Source organism: Triticum urartu, chromosome 5, assembly GCF_003073215.2.
Source record: "Triticum urartu cultivar G1812 chromosome 5, Tu2.1, whole genome shotgun sequence".
In the NCBI taxonomy this organism is placed as follows: domain Eukaryota; kingdom Viridiplantae; phylum Streptophyta; class Magnoliopsida; order Poales; family Poaceae; genus Triticum; species Triticum urartu.
Genome location: NC_053026.1, coordinates 464,182,979 through 464,190,668, shown reverse-complemented (window position 1 = coordinate 464,190,668; position 7,690 = coordinate 464,182,979). Strand labels below are relative to the sequence as shown.

General features: G+C 50.0%; 1 long non-coding RNA gene across 1 annotated transcript; it reads right to left on the bottom strand.

The window, feature by feature from the left end:
* Positions 1-4,822: 4,822 nt before the first annotated feature.
* Positions 4,823-6,647, bottom strand: LOC125556298. Its single transcript, XR_007305052.1, has 3 exons — positions 6,241-6,647; positions 6,056-6,127; positions 4,823-5,880 (listed from the first exon to the last, which is right to left on the bottom strand). It is a non-coding gene; the product is annotated as an uncharacterized LOC125556298 (long non-coding RNA).
* Between the last annotated feature and the right edge of the window lie 1,043 nt (positions 6,648-7,690).

Genomic DNA, 7,690 nt, shown 5'->3' with positions numbered 1-7,690 from the left:
GAACCGGGGTATGCGTGGAGACTAGGCGTAGGGGTCATTGGTGCTTGAACAGACAAGTGCCAAACTAGTTATGTTATATTACATGGGTAGTAAGAAACATCTTCCAGGGAGAATAGTTCCATTAAGGGTTCCTTTCCCTCGGCAAGCATGCCCTAAAGTGCATGTCCGGACTGCGATAGGAAACGCAGGAAAAAACATCTGGGGGCAGATATGGAAAATAAATAAAAATCATCTTTTGTTCGCCGACCGAATATTCCCTTAAGAACGCTAGCTTTTGGCTTCACCCAGTCTGAGGTACACATCCGGCTGACCCGGCAGTAACAATCGCAGAGGTGCTCCCCTTATGCCCTAGCCGAATTAACGGGAACGTAGGGCATAAATACAAGAGCCAGGCAACCTAGCTTGGCCAAAACTTAAGTCATATCGATGCATATAATGGCGAAAAAAGGTACATGTGGAAGCATAACACATGTGCAGGGCACGAGGCCCAAATAAATAATCAGGCTTCTGTGAAAGAAGCCCCCAGGTATGATGAGTGCGGCTAGCGCAGCTGTAATGTGCAAACGAGGTGCAAGTTGGCCTTTGAAGGCCTGGAGAAAGAATAAAAGAAATAAAGAAAAACAAGATAGATAATGTATAAAAAATGGACAGAGGAAGGGGACGAACACAAGGTCCGGTGCTAGGCGTAGAATCTTCGGAACCTGGCTATGTTCCATGGGTTCGGCTCGAGTCGATTAGTCGATGCATCCCGCATTCGGTACGCTCCACCGGTCAGAACTTGGTCAATAATGAAGGGACCTTCCCATTTGGGCTCGAGCTCGTTCTTTTTCTTATCCGGCAGACATAGAACTAGTTCGCCAACGTTATAAGTTTTGGCTCGTACTTCTCTGCTTTGGTATCTGCGAGCCTGTTGCTGATAAAATGCGGAACGGGCTTTTGCCACATCGCGCTCCTCCTCCAAGGTGTCCAGACTGTCCTGCCGATCAAGCTCGGCTTCTCTTTCTTCGTACATGCGCACTTGAGGTGAGTCATGAATTATGTCACAGGGTAAGACTGCTTCTGCGCCGTACACCATAAAGAAGGGTGTATATCCGGTACTACGGTTCGACGTGGTCCGCAGCTCCCAGAGTACGGAGTCGAGCTCCTCTACCCAGTGCGTGTTAGACTCCGTTAAGGACCGCACTAGCCTGGGTTTAATGTCGCTCATTATAAGACCGTTCGCGCGCTCCACTTGGCTGTTGGTTTGTGGGTGATAGACTGAGGCATAATCGAGCTTGATGCCCATTTTGCTGCACCAGAGTTTTACCTCATTGGCCGTGAAGTTCGTGCCGTTATCAGTGATGATGCTGTGGGGGACGCCATAACAGTGTACGACCCCGGATATGAAGTCTATCACCGGTCTGGATTCGGCTGTTTTAACAGGTTTGACCTCTATCCATTTGGTGAACTTATCCACCATGACCAGTACGTATTTTTTCTTGTGGGTTCCCCCTTTAAGGGGTCCAACCATGTCAAGCCCCCAGACCGCAAAGGGCCATGTAATGGGGATTGTTTGGAGGGCGGTGGGTGGCGTGTGGCTTTGATTTGCAAAGAGCTGGCAACCGGCGCAACGTTGGACCAAGTCCTGTGCATATGCCTGGGCCGTTGGCCAATAGAATCCTGTACGGAAGGCCTTGCTTACAAGTTCCCCGGGCTGCGGCGTGGTGACCGCCGAGTCCGGCGTGAATTTCCGCCAAAAGGTTCCGCCCTTCCTCTTCGGAGATGCACCTTTGAAGGACTCCGGTAGTGCTTTTTTTGTACAATTCTCCCTTGTGGACCCTGTAGGCCTTAGATCGCCGCACTATGCAGCGTGCCTCATTTTGGTCCTCCGGAAGTTCCTGTCTAGTTAGGTAGGCCAGGAATGGTTCTATCCACGGGGCAATTATGGCCATTATTACATGGGCTGAAGGTGTTATTTCGGTGGCGGAGCCTCCGATTGTGTCAGGGTGTTCTGTATCGGGTATTTTGGTTGGGTCCGGGCTATTGTTACCAGTGTCCCCTTCCCATACTACGGATGGCTTGAACAGCCTCTCCAAAAATATGTTGGGGGGGGACCACGTCGCGTTTGGCGCCGATGCGGGCGAGGATATCCGCCTCCTGATTGTTTTCCCGAGCCACATGGTGAAATTCGAGCCCCTCGAACCGAGCTGACATTTTTAGGATGGCATTTCGATAGGCTGCCATTTTCGGATCCTTGGCATCAAAGTCTCCATTTATTTGGGATATTGCGAGGTTTGAATCCCCACGCGCCTCCAGATGTTGAATGCCCATGGAGACTGCCATCCGAAGACCATGCAACAGAGCTTCATATTCGGCTGCATTGTTGGAGTCTGTGTACAGTATTTGTAGTACGTACTGAATGGTATCTCTGGTTGGGGACATCAGGACGACGCCAGCCCCTAGACCGGCCAACATTTTAGAACCGTTGAAGTGCATGATCCAATTGGAGTATGCGCCATACTCTTTAGGGAGTTCGGCCTGCGTCCATTCGGCGACGAAGTCGGCCAATACTTGTGACTTAATGGCTCGTCAAGGTTTGTATGTTATGTCGAACGGGAGGAGCTCGATGGCCCATTTGGTGATCCGGCCCGTAGCCTCGCGGTTGTTTATAATATCATTAAGTGGCACTTCCGAGGCTACTGTAATCGAACACTCTTGAAAGTAGTGTCGCAGCTTCCGTGATGCCACAAATACCGCATAGGCTATCTTTTGATAATGTGGGTACCATGATTTGCAAGGAGTGGGGACTATGGATACATACTATACTGGCTTTTGAAGAGGGAATTTGTGTCCGTCTGCTTCTCGTTCGACAACGAGCACTGCGCTGACAACTTGATGAGTTGCCGCAATGTACAACAACATTGGTTCGCCGATGTTTGGCGCGGCCAGGATTGGGTTGGTTGCCAAAATGGCCTTTATTTCTTCCAGTCCAGCTGTGGCCGCGTCCGTCCACTCGAAGTGTTCAGTGCGCCGAAGGAGGCGATAAAGGGGTAAAGCCTTTTCTCCTAAGCGGGAGATAAAGCGGCTTAGAGCCGCCACGCATCCAGTTAACTTCTGGATTTGTTTGAGGTCTGTTGGGGTAGCCAACTGTGACAAGGCTCGGATTTTGGCCGGATTAGCTTCAATACCTCTACTGGAGACAATGAAACCCAGGAGCTTTCCGGCTGGTACGCCGAAAACGCATTTTTTCGGATTGAGCTTGATGTCGTATGTTCGGAGGTTGTCGAATGTGAGCCTCAAGTCGTCTATCAAAGAGTCGACGTGTTTGGTTTTGATGACCACATCGTCTACGTATGCCTCTACTGTTTTTCCGATTTGTTTCTCCAGACATGTCTGAATCATGCGCTGATATGTTGTGCCAGAGTTTTTGAGCCCAAAAGGCATTGTATTAAAATAGAAGGGACCGTATGGTGTGATGAATGCCGTTGCGGCTTGGTCGGACTCCGCCATCTTGATTTTGTGGTAACCGGAGTATGCGTCGAGGAAACACAATGACTCGTGTCCTGCGGTAGCATCAATAATTTGATCGATGCGGGGGGAGGGGGAAGGGGTCCTTTGGGCAAGCTTTATTAAGGTCCTTGAAATCGACACAAAGGCGCCAGGATTTATCCTTCTTTGGTACCATCACCAGGTTTGCTAGCCAGTCCGGGTGTTTTATTTCTCTGATAAATCCGGCCTCCAATAACTTGGCTAGTTCCTCTCCCATGGCATGTCTCTTAGGTTTGGAGAAACGCCGAAGAGCTACCGGCTTGAATCCCTTTAGGATACTGAGGCTATGCTCGGCCAGCCTGCGTGGGATTCCTGGCATGTCTGAGGGATGCCAGGCGAATATGTCCCAATTCTCGCGCAGGATCTCTCGTAGTGCGGCGTCCACGGCGGGGTTTAACTGTGCCCCGATGGAGGCTGTTTTTGCAGGGTCCGTTGGGTGCACTTGGAATTTGACTATTTCATCCGCTGGTTTAAAAGAGGTGGACTTGGATCTCTTGTCGAGTATCACATCGTCCCTGTCCACTGTGGAGCGTAGCGTGGTTAATTCCTCGGCCGAGAGGGCTTCGGATAATGCCTTGAGGGCCAGTGCGGCTGCTTTGTTTTCGGCGCGGAGTGCTGTGTCCGGATCACTGGCAAGAGTGATGATTCCGTTGGGCCCAGGCATTTTGAGCTTCATGTACCCATAATGGGGTACGGCTTGGAAGATTGTGAACGCCTCCTGTCGGGGATATACCCTGCGGTATGACCCGGCTGGAGTTGTAAACCGGCTGGGACTTGGTAAACCGACGGATGGTAAACCGGCGGAGAGTTAAGACAGAGAGTCAAGATAGATGGCTAAGACAGACGGTAAACCGGCTGGTGTTAAACCGGCAGACAATGTTATACCGGCAGACGTTAAGAAAGTCAAAATAGTTTAAGTTAAAGTCCGAGTTGGACTCCACATGTAACCCGCCCCTTTAACATATATAAGGAGGGCAGGGCTCCTCAAAGGGGGACAAGCAAGAAACAATCTCTAGGGCTAGACACAACTAGAGGAGAGCCGGTTTACGGCGACTCTCTTGTGATGATAATGAGATCTAACCTCAAACAGCATATAGGGTTGTTACCAGACGATGTTTCTCGGGGCCCGAAGCTGTCTAAACCCTTGTCTTGTGTTGTGTCTCTCGATTCCGCTCAACCCCTCTCAAGTTACCACATAGATGCGTTGGCCTCGCGACTAAGTCCTCACACTAAGGACATTTGACGTGTTAATTCCACGACAAATAGCGCCCACTGTGGGGCCTGCGCACAGTGATGTTGAGTTTTTGAAGGGATCTCTCTCAGGGATCGAGGAGTTTACAATTCTTCGGATAAGAAAGACTTAGCCTTGTGGTTACTGGTTTAGATTTTACAATCCAGAAGATTCAAGTCAAAAAAGAGAAATTAGGGTTACGGTGTGGTCTGCCGCCGCTGCCAAATCCAAGTTGTCAATTGTGAGTTGCCTCCACGTTAGATCAAAGGAAGAGATATGCTCACATCCATCAAACCGTAGTTGTTTGCTTCAAATCCCGAGATCAATAGCCGATTTGTTTGCTCTAGCAAACCTGGTCATCATGATGGACTAGCTGAAAGGTGTTCTGTTTGCACCAGCTTCAAGATGCGAGTTGATGTGAATAAAAAAAGAAGAAGACCATGTTCAGACTAGCCAACTGCACCATGAGAAGAAAGATCATGAGGGCGGTTTAAGATTTTTTTTGCTGAAAATCTAACGACGACCCGGAAGAAGATGCTAGCTGCATGTCTCTGGCCTCAGGTTAATTTGATGCGCCAGGTCGCCTTGACCGCCGCTGCCGAGTCGCCTGTCTTCACCATCACGAGGGAGACCCGGATTCGAGGCTTAATTTTTTTTTTCCTCTAAGAATACGACAAGCGCCACGAGGGAGACCTGGATTTGGATTCGTCAAGAAAGGTCACGGCCCCAACTCCGCCTCGCCACTGCTGCGGTGTGAGCGCCAAACTGCCCCTGTATAATCCCGCTTTCTACAGTAGGCCGATTAAAGTGGGCCTTGCGTCAACCAAATCGCTGCAGCAGCATCATCGTCGTCGGGGTTCGCCTAAAACCTTGAGTTGTTGCCTCCGAATTGACTTCAAGCCGCCAACGTCGATGCTAGCAAGTTCTGTTGACCGCAGCAGACACATCAAGGCAATTCACGTGGATACAATTGCTAAAGAAACCGCACAGTCAAAATACGACCTGGAACTAGAGCCAGCGACGACCCGGACTTCGTCGCCGATTCGCGCCTCAGATTCGCCGACCTTCTCCGTCGCCGCGGTCGCCATACCGTCCGCCTCAACGGCTGCATCCGCGGCCTCCTATGTTACATGGTACGGAGATAAGAGTACAGAGATACGGATACGGCGATACGGGAAAACGGCATTCTCTGGAAATAGGCATACGGGGATACGGCGAGTATATGTATGAATGCATAAAAAAAGCAACAAAACACAAATTTTTAGAGGATGAGAAAATTGATGTTTATGAAGTAACCTGATCTTTTTCATTCAGGGTGATCTGAATAACTCCCTGGGAAATCGCCATCACAAACCTACACGTCATTCCCTAACATTGGAAAAATAGATAAATAGATGCACTTCGTTCTCCCCTAAATCCTAATCCATACCATGCTTAAGAACAGAAAACTTGAAGCAATGGATTGAAACTTAGTAGCTTACTTGCGTACAGACTAAGGATGGGGAAGACTTGCCGACTTGGAGTTGGAGGACGGAGGCAGGCAGCGAGCTGCGAGGTGCCGCCGGCGCCGGCGGCGGAAGGGAGTCTGGAGATGCGGCTCGAACCCTCACGATTTGGCAACTGCAGGTGACGGCAGGATGGACTCCAGCGATTAGGTTTATTTACCCATCGCGAGTAGGCCTTTTTTGATGGGCTGGAGATCGAGTGGTAACAGGCCTAACGTATCCGTGGTGTATCCCCGCGTGTCCCAGTCGTATCCCTATTTTTTTCTCTTTATTTTAATTCGCAAAAACGTGATACGTAGGGATACGGGTATCCCACGCGTATCCGGACGTATCCCCGTCCTAGTGCAGTATCCTGCACCGATACGGAACTTATGTGACGTATCCCTGCAACACAGGCTATGGCAGTGCTGAGCCGGCCCTGCCGCGTGATTAAGCCGCCGGGTGGAGCGCTGTGTTGCCAACCTCGGCTTCTGCTGCGTTTCGCGACTCCAAGTCGCCCCGGTGCGGCAAAATCACCACGAGCCGACCCTGTTTACTTACACGGCCGCGCTCCTTTTTTTCCTTTGAGTTGCTTGAGTGGCAATCTCTGAATGTGGTTATCTCTAAATATGGCCTGCTTGCGTGTTGACTGACCAACGGAGCTGGAAGAGAATTACTGAGAAAATCCATTGGTTGGACTGGTTCTAAGGTAACACTTGATACTATCCAGAAGGCATCGCTTGGACAAATTACTATCGATACTAGCCCGATGTCAGTACAACTATTACATCCACCCGGAATAAATCTATGGGCATGGACACCAGCGGGGAACAAAAGACTATTTGCTCAGTCTACGTTCGTCCCACAAAAATACCAGGTGCTTTCTGCCTTATCTATATTTTAGTATATATTCATTTTAAAAGTAATTACTTTGGGTTGGAGGTATTTCTCTCGCAGAACCACTATTCATTACAAAGGTGTTGCAAAGGGGCATGTGTCATACATTATGTTTGCACTAGCGCTTATCCATGTCGTGCTGCTCGATGAATATGTGTGCAAGTCGCCGCTCCTGCCACATCAACATGACGTGGTTGATTCGCCCATCTGCGCTTGCGATTGACTCGCCCGTCCTCGCTGACTCATACTGCCACGGCCGGCTCACCCGTGATTGATGTTAGCTTCACCATGGTGATCATCAACTCTGTTGGGAAACGTAGTAATTTCAAAAAAATTCCTACGCACACGCAAAATCATGGTGATGCATAGCAACGAGAGGGGAGAGTGTTGTCTACGTACCCTCGTAGACCGAAGCGGAAGCGTTGACGCAACGTAGAGGAAGTAGTCGTACGTCTTCCCGGTCCAACCGATCCAAGCACCGTTACTCCGGCACCTCCGAGTTCTTGGCACACGTTCAGCTCGATGACGCTCCCCGGGCTCCGATTCAGCA